Source organism: Periplaneta americana, chromosome 8, assembly GCF_040183065.1.
Source record: "Periplaneta americana isolate PAMFEO1 chromosome 8, P.americana_PAMFEO1_priV1, whole genome shotgun sequence".
NCBI classification, from domain to species: Eukaryota; Metazoa; Arthropoda; class Insecta; order Blattodea; family Blattidae; genus Periplaneta; species Periplaneta americana.
The window spans coordinates 99,840,056-99,855,000 of NC_091124.1; the positions used below are offsets into that span (position 1 = coordinate 99,840,056).

At 36.2% G+C, this 14,945-nt stretch overlaps 1 protein-coding gene across 1 annotated transcript in view; it reads right to left on the reverse strand.

Annotated features, from left to right (window-relative positions):
• side-VII (sidestep VII) overlaps positions 1-14,945 on the reverse strand; it is a 1,274,787-nt gene that overhangs the window by 402,789 nt on the left and 857,053 nt on the right. The window lies entirely within an intron of this gene.

Genomic DNA, 14,945 nt, shown 5'->3' on the forward strand with positions numbered 1-14,945 from the left:
AATTCAAACCATGGAAGTAAACTCGTCAGGCTAGATAAATACATGTCACCTTAAAAAATTCAATGTTGAATGTCACATTAATTTTATTTGCACTTTATACACAACTTTTTTAATTATTCTTGAATCTCCTTAAGGAAGGACAGCCCTCAAAGACCGCTGCAGGTAGGTCATTCCAATCATTTATAGTTCTATTTAAAAATGAGAATTTACCTACATCCGTTTTCTGTTTCCTACATTTGATTTTAAAATCATGATCGTTCCTACCATAGTACGTTGGCTTTTCTAACCGAGCCGTTATGTCTACCCATGCTTTCTGATCTAGATGTGCTCTATACAATGATGTTATTCTAGTTTTCCTACGTCTGTTTTCCAAAGTTTCCCATTTAAGTTCTTTTATCGTATCGTTTCCATTTTCTCTTTTACATTTAACAAATTTAGCTGCCCTATACTGGATTCTTTCTAAGGAATTTATCTGATATATTCTATAGGGATCCCAACATGTAGTTCCGTATTCCATTAACGGTCGCACTAACGTTAGATATGCTATTTCCCTCGATTTGGGGCTAGCCTTTCTCAAGATTCTCGTAATAAAGTGAAGTGCCCTCCATGCTTTACCCGTAACATTATCAACATGCTCTCCCCAAGAAAGTTTGGAGTTTAAATACACTCCTAGGTATTTACAACATTGTATTTGCGGAATTACAACACCACTGAATTCGTAATTAAGACTAGTTTCCTCTCGAGTTTTACAAAATGTTATAGATTTACTTTTAGAACCATTTATTTTCATCCTATGTTTTAACGCCTAGTTATAAATTTTATTCAAGTCTGTTTGAATAGCATCTACATCTGAATTATTTCTAATCTTTCTATAGATAATGCAGTCGTCTGCAAATAGCCTCACATTTGATGTAATATTCTGGCATAGGTCATTTACGTATATTATAAAGAGTAATGGACCCAGAACGCTGCCCTGTGGCACCCCTGAACTTATATTTCCAATTTCCGATATTTCACGACCTACTCTAACTCCCTGGGTTCTACCTTTTAAGAATTCTTGGATCCATAGCACCACTCTTTTATCTATTCCTAGCCTACTTCACTTACCTATTAATATGTCATGTGGCACCAAATCAAATGCTTTCGAAAAATCAATCACAACTGCATCGATTCTTCCGCCTCTATCTACCTCTTCGGCTAGATCCTGAACCAGCGACGTAATTTGACTATCACATGAGAAGCCTTCCCTAAAACCATGCTGGCGGTTGTAAAACCAGTCTTTCGCATTTAGAACATGACGAATATAATCCGATATCAAATGCTCCATGACTTTACATACGACAGATGTAAGGCTAATCGGTCTGTAGTTTCCGGCATCTAATTTATTTCCACCTTTATGTATGGGTACCACTATAGCTGATTTCCAGTCATATGGAATAGCTGCATTGTTTATGGAAACATGAAATATACGCATTAAGTATGGAATTATGGCCTCGGAACCTAATTTAAGAATCTCTGTAGCAATACTATCTGGTCCTCGAGACTTCTGATTTTTTAATTTCGTTACTCTCTCTCTAACCCCTTTGGAAGTTATTTTGAAAGTCGAATTTGGTTCACATTCACGGCCTGTGACACCACTCCTATCAGCGGGATTATTATTATTATTATTATTATTATTGTTATTATTATTATTATTATTATTATTATTATTATTATTGAAAACCGAAATGAAATAGGAATATAATAAGTCGGCCTTTTCTTTGTCATCAGTTATACTTTCTCCGTTCTGATTTAGTAAAAGCACTACTCCTTCATTTTTTCCTTTTCTCCTGCGTACATAATTATAAAACTGTCTCCAATTGTTACTTTCATCTACTTTTAAAATAGTTTTTAGAAAATTTTCCTGAGCTAACCTTTTTTCACACTCAAGTTTCTTAATTAATTCGACATATTTTTCCCAATGCTCATGGCTTCGTTTACGTTTGCTAAATGCGCGCCTTGTCCTTTTCTTTAAGTAGCGAGTATAATTAGTGTAATATTCTGGGTCCGGATTTTTCTTAATTATTTTAGAAGGTACACATTTTACTAATGCCTCGAAAATTATACTCTTAAATTTATGCCACACATTTTCCATATTTCCTTCAGTCCTTAGAAAGTCATCATGCCTTTGTCGTAGAAACGTTTGTAATTCATGGACATCGGTTTTGTTAAAATTCCAGACAGACAGTGGACTTGACCTCGGATTTACTGTGTTTTCCCAGAAGATTTCTAATAAGACGCTATTGTGATCACTTATTTTATGAAGACATTCAGAGTTGACAAAGAGAGAGACAGGTGTTAGTAGGTAAACATCTAAGAGAGCACTGTCACGCGTCGGACCATTTACTACCTGCGTGAAATCTTTACGCCAGATCAATTCATTAACAAGGGTCTGTGCATCTGAATTTGTACCTGAAATCCCATTCCAGTTAATTTTCGGGAGGTTAGGATCCCCAGCAATTACTACGTTTTGGTCTTCTTATACTGTATTAAGATATTCATTTAGTTTGTGCAAAGTTAAATTATTTAATTCACTGGGTGGTCTGTAACATGCTATTACCGGTACATCTAAGGTTTCCCGCCCATTTCTTATCTGAACATTCAATATTTCAACTTCCTCATGTATCCACAGAAGATTGCTACTTATTTCTATCTTAGTACAAACGAAAACACCCCCTCCCTTTTCACTTCTATCCTTTCTGAAGACTCTATAATCCGACCTAAAAATTTCCGAGTCATTTATGTCTTCCCTAAGCCATGATTCCGTCCCAATTATTACATCTGGATTATAAACATCGACCAAGTTCCAAAACGGAATAAGTTTATTTCCAATACTTCGGCAATTAACCTGCAGTAGTCTTAGTAGGCCTGTCCTTACTTGTACATTCTGAATCCCCGTGGCACCTCGCCGTCACTGCTGGTCTACGCCGCCCGCGGATAGGTCTTCGACCGCACCGCCCGCTGGTAGTCCCTCGACCCTTCCGCCCGCTGGTAAACTCTCACCCCCGCTGACCGCCGGTAGTCCCACGCCCCCGCCGTCCACTGATGGTCCTTCGGTGCCGCTGCCCGCTGTTGGATCCTCGATCCCGCCGCGCCATGTGATCCCGCCGCGCCATGACAGATAATTACTTAACGAGGCCCTTTTATTTAATTTATTTTAAACAGTTGGTTACGTAGACGTCCAATTCCTAACAGAAATTAATGTTTTCAGAAAAGAGCTAAGACAGCCCAGCCACTAGTCTTTACAGAGGGTGAACAGAAGCAGGTGGAGGAAATCGAGATGGACGTAGGCAAACGGACGACAGTCCCAGTGCGAAAATTTGATTCAATATTGAAAGCTCTTTCGTCACTGGCAAACGCGAACATATTTCTGGAACGTACTACACTCACTAACACAGTACTGTTTACTATGCCGTAAGGCTTCTTTGACTGCATACGCGGTCTTGGTTTTGTGTGGAGGACAGTTGGAAGGTTACTAGTAGATGGAGGAGAGAGTAGGAACGAAGTACATTTAAAAACTCAGGTACAATAAAAACTGAAGTAAAAATAAATGATGTCCCTGTATATTTCTTCAGCTAAATTACACTCTGAATTTCTAACATGTAAGTCAATAACAAATAACAAGAAAATTAGAAACATGTTAATGCCTTCAATTTGATTAAATAAATTTACAGCCTATATGTATGAATTAATCAGCCTATATTATATTTGTATTCTATAATTTTGGAATATATATTTTTTTCATAAATTGTCCTACTTTATTCACGTACGATATTATTCTTTTCAATGCTAACATTATAATATATAATTTCATTGCAGCTGTAATTTTAATTGTAGTTCCTATTTTATTTCATCTTCTATATTCCTCTTATATTAATATATTATATTATATCATTTCACTGTAGCTGTAATTTTAATTTTAGTTTCTATTTTATTTTGTATATTCTCTTATAGGCCTATTAATAATAAATATGAACTGCGACCGAACACGAGCGCTGCTCATTTGGTCCTCAAATTTTGTTAATATTACTATATCATCTCTTTTTATATTGATTGTCTCATTTTATTTCTATTTATATTGTTGTAATTATATTCTGTATTCTGTATATTTAAATTCAAATTTCAATAATAAAAATAAGCTTTATATGCAAGGAAAATTCAATTGTCAACCAGATTTTCGACAATCCTTTGAATGCTGATGTTGTAGATGAGTACTGAACTCGAGTTATTGTATGATCAGAAATCAATAAAGAAGTGATACATTTTATTGTAGGGGATTCCAATGAGTAAGTGTTGAATCGATCATCAGCATCACCAACGCCCCGGCGGAAAAGTTAAACATACCATTAGAGTACCTGAATACCATTATGCTGAGGCCACAAAGAGCGGTACGCTATGTACCCAATGATTTCTTTGTACTCTTTGTTGGCGATGTTCGCTATATCCGGTGGCCACACTGAAAGCTATGTTTTTTACGAAACTCTTCTGCCTACCGGTTGCAAGTAAGAGACAAGAAACAATATTACCCCGCTCCATTAAAACATTTCATGTCATAGCTTCTCTGATAGTCAATCGCACTGTAATCTTTATGATTGATAGTTAGTGTCTTAGGAGAGCAGATAAAAGAATTCAAAATCATTTTTTAAGTCAAGGAAAAAAATACTAACTTCGAAGTCATCTGTTCAAAATAGCAATTACATCTTCAGAAGTTGGTCAGCGGCAAACTTTTATTTTTCACTTCAGATGGGGAATCAAAGCGAGGGAAATGTTGAGAATTAATGGAAATTACTTTAAAAGTTGTCGCAAATGAAAATCTTTACTGGTTTTCGATTTACAGAGAGTTAAACAAACGAGTATTTTGCATGGAGGACAATATTCTTTATATTCTGCATACAGAGTGACAAACTTTCGTCCGTTAACGGTGGATTTTCATGTGAAATCTTCGAGCTAATTTCAAATCAATTTAAAAAAATTTCCTTCGCTTAAGTTTTCCGAGTTAATGTGAGTTTAGAAATTTGATTAAAATATTTATATTATATAAATAACAATCATGCTGATTGAATACTACTATGACCTACTTTGAAATTCAGAATAATCAAAATAATACCCTAGTGATGTTTAAATTCGTGATTACTGCTATTATTATTATTATTATTATTATTATTATTATTATTATTATTATTATTATTATTATTATTATTACGGACTGGAAGGTCCGGGGTTCGATCCCAGGTGGTGACAGGATTTTTTCTCGTTGCCAAACTTTCAGAACGGCCCCGAGGTTCACTCAGCCTCCTATAAAATTGAGTACCGGGTCTTTCCCGGGGGTAAAAGGCGGTCAGAGCTTGGTGCCGACCACACCACCTATTTTAGTGCCGAGGTCATGGAAAGCGTGGGGCTCTACCTCCATGCCCCCCAAGTGCCTTCATGGCATGTTACGGGGATACCTTTACCTTTTACCTTTTTTATTATTATTATTATTTTATGAAATGAGGTGTCCTGTTTCATTTTCTTGTTTTAGGAGAAGAGCCATTCACTCCAAAATATAAAAATTTGATATTGCTAACTCCGATTATTTTTAAACATTTTTGGACATGTTTAACACTAAAATACCGTAAATTTATGCCGTCTATATATTAAATTCTTTTCTGTATAAAAATCAATATTCCCGCAGATATTAAATTACGATATTTTCTAAAAATCGTGTGCACCACATACTTCGATCAAACTATCTCTGATTACAATCATTCATATTATTTAGTCTTGGGCTCAGATGAAAGATAAACATAGGCCTATATTTAGGTATTGTTATGGGGATGTACATGCAATAAAAGTATAGAAATATTATCTAGAGCTTGTTCCACATTCATGAATACTTCCTTAATTCTTCAATTAACTGCTCATATCAACAATATGTACTAGTTTATTCAAGTTAAAATGTGTAGAAACACAAGTTATGAAGGTGATTGTTGCAACCTGAATGTTAGTTCTGCACTTAGCGTGAAAGAAACCTGTCCAATGATCTACTGCGCATGCCCGTACACAGCGACGTTTCGAAAATATAGCCGAGAATCAAACACTCCGCGACGTAGATAAGATAGTGAACATCGCGTACACACCTGTGAATAAGGAGAGCTATATTTTGCAAACGTAGAGAACATAGCGTACGTAGCGAACATCGCGTACACAGCTGTGTGGCCAGTACAACTGTGAATAAAGAAAGTTACTATTTTGCAAACTTACCGAACATGCGTACGTACAGAACATCGCGTACACAGCTCTGTGTGGCCAGTACCAACTGTGAATAAGGATAGCTATATTTTACAAACGTAACGAACATAGCGTACGTAGCGAACATCGCGCTCTGTGTGGCCTCGGCATAACACCGTCAGGAATGCCACCACACACTCATCCTGAAAGTTGGTGCGATCGTTATGCTCAACAGGAATATGAACTTGGTCTCGGGCTAATTCACTCGAGTTCGCATGGTGGTACGTGGACTAACGTAAGAATCTGTAGACATGGAAGTTATTGCAGTGCTGGAAAGGATAATATTGTTTTATGTCAAGGATGAAGTTAATTCCTGCTGATCCGAAAAAGCCTTCCTCCATGATAATATTGCAGTTCCTTTTAAGGTTAAACAAAGCCCAAGCACAGACTTTCAAGAAATTGGACTCTATCTTCTTAAGGCAGTATTCACTAACAGAAAATGTTACTAACTTATATGTAGCCGTGTGAAGGATCCAAATGATGGTACAAGTAGTCGTTAAAAATTATGCGCTGTATTAGGAATACACATGTAGAATACATCACTCAGTTTCGAAAATATAACTAAAGTTGTGTTAGTCTGAATGTTTTACTTTTGTTTCGACCTGTGATGATAAAAGAAATAATTAATTAAGGGCATGCATTGTAATATTTTCTCTTCGTGTAAAGAGAAATTCCGAAATCAGTCTCAGAGCACATCACATTTTTCACTGTGTTTCACTCAAAGTGTAACGTACGTATCTATTATCGCTTTAATATTACAGATGTAGCAATAACAAATCAAACGAGTGTCGCATAGGTCTGTATCTGCTCGCGATGCCGAGGTATTACTGAGGGAATCCGATCGAGAGGACTAATTTTATAAGCAATTTCGGCATCTTCATGCCGTAGTGATGGGAGGTGGCATCATTAAGTGCGATGACATAAGTTACTTTTTCTCATGGCCGAACTAATGGTAACGTTAGTATTCAGCTCTGGCCCGTAGTGTTGTTACAGTAAGGATTTGAAATTCTACACTTTTTTGTTTCACCATGGATCCCGTAACGAGTGTCCATACTCGGTGCCGACAGAGACGTATTCTACGTCGAAAACAACTGAGCAAGGTAAAGATATTTATAATGTATAGTTATACAAAAAGATATTGTGAAGGCTAAAAGGAATTAATGTTATCGTAAGAGGACAACGATGAAATACAATTCGCTTCATTCTGGGCAACAAAAATGATATTTTAGGTTGTTGTTTAGTCAACTGTCCGAAGACAGATCTGACCCTCATACGTGATACCAATAAGGCACCAGTCATGAGGCAACCAGCCCAGGAGGTAAAGTGATAAGGTGGCTAGTTCCTTTTCCCCTCCATTGCATACATCGCCGATCAGCTACATGTTACATTAATCCAGGGATGCAGAACTGGGGAAGAGAGAGGTGGAAGCATGGGGAAAGAGTTTGTTCCCCCGTTCATAACCCTCGACCTTCAATGACTTATCTGTGATGTTTCGTAGGCACACTGAATACATATCTCTTCTCCCCCTATCATGTCCAATGACGCGAGCATTGAAAGGAAGGGACGAGTTGCGTGTTCCGGCTTGTGACGTCTGCCACAATTGTAGCAGTTTTTGCATCCCTGCACTAATCAGACCTCAGATGCATACAAACAAAGTTCTTCCTCTGGCATACATCGTCAAGTGAAATCCACTACCTGTTAATAGATATATATTTGAGGTAATACTTTTTATTCATATCCAAAATATAAGCAGCTTTTGCTGCGATAGGTTACCTTTATATCTAAATTTTCATTACATTTCATCAACCATGATACAACGAAAGTGATTCTGGACATGTTATCTGTCTGCGGGCAGCGATTTTTTCTATCCTACACGTGGATTTCTGTTCATATTCAGTGTACATGAGTCATCTTTTTTCGGAGAAGATGCATATGCTGCATAACAATAGTTAGTAAATCATTTATTTACAATTGATAACACAGAAATGTGACGGTATTCGGAATCAAATACAAGGATTTTTTGCATGATTTCTTGTTTAGTGTAGAATAAATTGGCAAATGACATTGTCTATTACATTTAAAAAGAGAAATTACTTACCAAGAGAAATTATTTATTACGTAGCGAATTTATTTATACCGTTTTTAGTCTATGACCGGCTCTTGCCTCTATCACTTCTAGCAACACAACATGAAAGGTCAATAGATGTATAAGGTTTAACGAACCAAACAAGATGGCTGGTATCCTTTTTCAACTTTTGTCAGTCGTTTTCACGATTTCCTCTTTATCTGAAGACATTAAAGAAGACTGATATGTTTTTAACGAACTAATTACCACTTTTCACTGTCGCGCACTCATTAACCAAAGAGGAAAATAATAATTTAAGCAGAAAGGTGATCAGTAATGAATATTTAACATCAACATTTTAGTTCCTGCTTCATTAGTACGACGCTTTACGTTGATGTCTAAATTTCGAACACATTTAACCACTACAGACCAATATCTCATTTGCTTGCTTTTGACATTTAGATGTGTTCAATGGCAAATTTTGTCATGTGTATATGGGAACAGAAAATTATGACTTCTCATGTTTTAAATAAATATCTAGGAATACTACTTAACCAATATTTAAATGGGATAAACGTATTGCATTATTATGTAATAATTACGCAAAATTATACGTATATAGATTTGCTATGCCTTGTTTGTACCTCCCTATCAATTTTTTAAGATTATTTTATTTATACTATTTGCAATCTGTATTACGTTATGAGTTTGTTGGCTAGGGCATCTTTTCTAAATCCAAATGAAGGCCACTGGAATCACTACAAAAGAGAATAATCAAAATTTGTGTAAACAATCTATTGATTACTCTACTAAATTCCTTTACTGGGATTTTAACGTTTTCAAATTGGAACAGTAATACAAATATACACTTTTAACTTTCATTTATAAGAACAAAAAAAAATTCAATACATATTGGCATTATCGTAATATGAGAAGACACATATTATTTCATTTCACGGAATCCGAAAGTTTAACGGCTTCTGATATGAAACATGACTTCAATTGCGACTTAAACCCATATAATAATTTCATTTCTAGTACCTTTATTTAGAAAACATAAGTACGATGAAATTTAAACTTGAAATTAAAGGAGTTATTTAAAAAATTTAACACAGGTGTAGATAATATAATTAATTGAAAAATATTAATCTTTCTTATTTATGAATATTGGTTATAAACTCATTCAATCGTAATTACTTATTTCATCATATATTATAATGTGTGGTATTTTCTTTCCATTACTTAAATTTATTGTTTATTTTTTCGTCCTTCTGCCTACCTTAATGCAATTTTTAACCTACCAAAGCGAGCGTTACTCATAAGGGGTTAAATTCATTAACTTAATTTTATATTTTAACTTTTAATACGTTAAGTAATGCTTAATGTAAGGTCCGAAAGTCTTGTCATCTCCCTTGTTTCTATGTTGATATGCATCCATTTTGAACATGTCGTAGCAGATGTGTGACAATGGTTGATACTTTACGTTCCAGCTTGTTTAGTGATCCAGAACATCAGTATGGGGCCATCATTGTCGCGGAACAAAATGATGCTGCACCATATACTGTGTGAAAATTTCCGCAGCAAAGGCGGTGTGATTTCCCTTTGAGGAATAATTAAGCAGCATATCTCGAAACATCGATACCAGACAATTGAAGATTTGAAGCAGCTGTTAGGGAGGCATTCAGGGAAATCACACCGCCTTTGCTGTGGAAAACTTCACACAGGACATGGCGCCGCATCACTTTGTGCCGCGACAATGATGGTGCCCACACTGATGTTTTGGATCACGAAACAAGCTGGAACGTAAAGCACCTAACTTTGTCACACATCTGCTACGACATGTTCAAAATGGATGCACATCAACATACAAATAAAGGGGGGGGGGGGACAAGACTTTCAGACCTTTATTGTACAGTATTTAATAGTCTTTTGAATTCTAGTTCTTTTGTTTTAATATAATTTCAATTGCTTGTCAAATAGTGTGCAAATTAATATAATTAAAATCTAGTAAAATGTATTGAAACAATAAAAACGCCTATTGAAGAGTTCCTGTGTACACGTTACGAAAAATCATGACCAGAGAGATATTTATAGATTTGAAACTACACTAAGTAGATGGCTGGTAAATAATCCGTTTTGTTCTATATTTTTATTCTAATCTTAGTATAGGCCTATCGCTATAATAATTATCTTTCTATTTTATTATGGTAATCAATTCTTTATATTCATGTTAATTCATTTGTATGTAATTATAATTTTATCACTTGTTTACTGTATTTTGTAGTTAAATTCTAGCAAGGGGGTTGGGCGAAGGGCTAACAACCCATCCTCGTAAAAAACAGCTTGTTACGAAACCCTAAAATAAGCCTCGGAATGGGTTTAGGCATGTAGCACGTATGGGCAAATCCAGAAATGCATACAGAGTGTTAACTGGGAGGACGGAGGAAAAAGCCTTTAGGGAGGCCGAGATGTAGATGGGAAGACAATATTAAAATGCATTTGAAAGAGGTGGAATATGATACTAGAAACTGGATTAATCTTGTTCAGGATAGGGAGCGATGGCGGGCTTATGTGAGGGCGGCAATGAATCTCGTTTCCCTTAAAAACCATAAGTAAATGACTATGTGCATGGCATCATGAGCCATGACTGTAATTAAGTACAGAATGGAGTAGAATAGAGTAGGTTAGAGTAGGGTAGAATAGAGTTGGGTAGAGTAGGGTAGCGTAGAGTAGAGTAGAGTAAAGTAGCGTAAGGTAGGGTAGAGTAGAGTAGGGTAGGGTAGAGTAGAGACGAGTAGGATAGAGTAGAGTAGGGTAGAGTAAAGTAGAGTATGGTAGGGTAGAGTAGAGTAGAGTAGAGTAGAGTAGAATAGAGTAGGGTAGGGTAGAGTAGAGTAGGTTAGAGTAGATAAGAGTAGGATAGAGTAGGGTAGAGTAGAGTAAGGTAGGGTAGGGTAGAGTAGAGTAGAGAAGGGTAGAGTAAGTTTGGTTACAAAATTTTCAGGTCCTGTCACGGATTCTGACATGGAAATCTGCCAGAATATTTGACCTACACGTCTAATTACGGATGATGACATAAGAAAGTCAGAACGCTACTCCACAGTCAGTTGAACATAAACGCGAATTTGCGAACTGCTGTTCAGTATAATTATTTCCATGGGTCGAATTTAATTCTAAAAGACAAATGGGAAAATAATGGGTCGCAGACCACACATATCGCGGCCGCGCAGGGATTGTCGACGCCAGACTCTAGCAAGATTAATTGCCTGCGAGGCACATTTGTTACTCTCACACTCGCCTAATTTTTAAACCCTACGCACTAGCCACTGCAACTGGAACTATCTTCATAGCAAATCACACACTCAGCTTCCATGACGCGTACAACTAGATCTATATCTTTATCGGGCAATGAAATTCTTAAATAAAGCAACGCCCCTAGGATAGTCCCGTAAATTACCGTGTTTGCTGTTATATCTGCATCGTTTTCAGTGGTACAGTCCGCACGAGGGCAATGAAATTCTTAACAAGCTCTCATTTGAAAGTAAAAGTTATGATTTATTCTAACAGACTGTAAAAGTATTCTGACGTCATCCGTGACATGATTCCATAAATGCGCGCGGCTTTAACTTTGGATGTAACTTTCGAGCAGGGATGTGCTGAAAGCGGTTCGGAAGACTCGTGGGCTAGCGCGAACCATTAGTTAAATATTCATATTTGGCCCAAGCCCTTTGTTAAAACAGCTCGCGAGAAAAACCCAATTAAATAAACACATTTGTCTAATTTAACCATCTCCTATTCTGCATTCTGCTATAGCAGTGGTCGACAAGTTGTGCATGTGTAACGTCGGAGCAAGGTCAGAGTAGATGAGCCATTGAAGAGGAGCACAGCAATCACGCAGCGGTAAGCTACGAGTATTACAGTTGTACAGGGACATCATTTTATTTTTACTAACATTTTTAATATTAACCTGGCTATATCTTTGGATTAAAGGTCTAGAACCGGAAACACCGCTTGCTCCCCCTTCCAAGACTGGGGTTCGATGATACTGGTGTAAAATACAAATCACTTTACTAGGTATAGGAGGGAAGAAAAGTAGTTATCCATTTATGTAAACTAGGAAATATCGCAATTTTGAGTTTGATAATTTTCATTAGGTCTTTGTTTAATCAAAATACAGTACTGTATTAACAATAAGTGTTTTTACTCACGAATTGAGCTATCCATTCGGGCGTATTAATTATGCAGTGTATATTGTACTGTTACAGCACATTAGCGTACAATATAGAGAATGAAGTTAAATTGAAAAATAATCATAATATTGATATTTAAACACATTTTTGAAAATGGTGGCCGTTCATTTCGATACAGGCTTCAGTTCTAATGTGCATATTATCGCACTATAGACTATTGTACCTAATTCCAATTACCAGTTTCGTCCTTCGTACCAGTAACTCATGTTGAAATAATTCTATACCTTCTCTATAAAAGAGTACCTTACGTACTGTAAATTTAATCTTCACTTCTGCCCGATCCGAAAAGATAAAATTATTCACAAATGCTATCTACTGTCCGTTCAAGTGATTTTGTCACAGGGTCGTAGAAAATGGGGGGAGGGGAATCACGTGGCAGTTAATTACTTAACGAAGCCCTGTTATTTAAGTTATTTTAAACAGTTGTATAATATTACGTAGACGTCGTATTCCTAACAGAAATTAATGTTTTTAGGAAAGAGCTAAGACAGTCCAGCTACTAGACTTAACAGAGGGGCGAACAGAAGCAGGTGGGAGAAACCGGGATGCGACGTAGGGAAACGGACGACAGTACCTGTGCGAAAATATGATTCAATATTGAAAGCTCTTTCGTCACTGGAAAACGCGAACATATTTCTGGAACGTACTATACTAACTCAGTACTGCATACGCGGCCTTGGTTCTGTGTGGAGGACGGTTGGAAGTTTGCTAGTAGAGGGGGTGGGAGTGAAGTACATTCATAAACTCAGGTACAATAAAAATTGAAGTAAAAAAAATGATGTCCCTGTATAAAAAGTGGTTCAGGGGAATTGGATAAGTCTTTAACCGCCTAAACGAGTGGATTTATGAAAATACTTGTTATGCAAGTTCCTGCGAGTAGAATGTTTCAATTTAAACGTTTATCCATGTGCAAACCGAGATTTTTCACTAATTCAATGAACGGAATTTTGACGCGTTTATTTCAATGGAAGAAATATTTGGTTTGAGAAAAGAAAATAGGCAAGATTAAGCAAACTTCACCGCACAACGATATTGTACAGCTTATATATAATCTGTTCAATTTAGCTATTGTAGACCCTCATAAAGGCATATGATTTTATACCTAGGAATCGATTTTGGGTAGCAGTGAAATATTTGAACATAAACAGCAGACTAATGAAGACTGTAGGCCTACAGCACCCCTACTGGGATAACTAGATCTTTATTAAGGTAGGCCAGAGATTGTCAAGGAGTATCACATGTAAGGAGCATCTACAAGGCCGTCCATCATTAACTACATTATTTAAGTTACATTTAAAACACACTCCAAAACAATTGAAAAATCAGTGTGAGGGGATAAGTGTGCCATTCCTATATAGGCTTATTCTAAACTCTGCGAACGACCAGATACTGACTGTGAAAGACGAAGATCTTAACCATATGTTAAGAAAATTAAAAGAAGAATAATTATAGTAAAGCTAATATGGAAATAAACTTTATAAAGAAGGTATATCTGGCAAGAGAAGAAGAAGTTAAAATTTAGAGAATTGAAGAAAACATTAAAATTATAGGACGGACAAATTCAACTACCTAGGTTTCATTACTTCAAAAATGCAAGCACAGAAGAAGACATAAATGGTAGACAATCAGAGAAGAACATGTGTCCAATAACTCAATTCATTTCTATGGTAGGCTACAGACATATCAACATACGAAATCCGTTATATATGAAAGAATGATATGAAGCATTATGACATGGTTCAGGAAAGTGGATCATAAACAGGAACATAAAAGAAAAATAAGTGCGATGAAAATGGATTATTAGAGAAGGTGTTGTAGACTAACAAAAATGAATCATGTGAGGAATGAGAAATTTCGAAGACAAATGCAAGCAGAGAATTATGTTTATTGCACAAAGAAGAAAAGACAGTTTGGTACGGCAGATGGATACCGTGGATAAATAAAGTCACTGAATGGAATCTCATGGGAGAAAAGAAGAGAGAAAAAAAATATAATTTAAGGATGAGGTTGACGAGTCTATGACAAGAGGACTGGAAGATGGAGAGTCGGAAAATCGGAGAGAATTGAAAATGTATTTATGAAAATAAAACACAGTTGTAAAATCAGAATGATGGCAATGATAAGAAACTAATAGGTACTCTACTTTCATTATAGACATCAAGTTTTACAGAATAATGCACCCGACGGAAAGCTTCTTCCATATATAAAGCTGCTAAAGATACGTCTTACTGGTACTTCTTAGAATAACGTACACCCAACCATGATGCAAAGATAATTATTCTCAATAATAGTTTGCTACCACATAAAGTTTAAAATCCAGG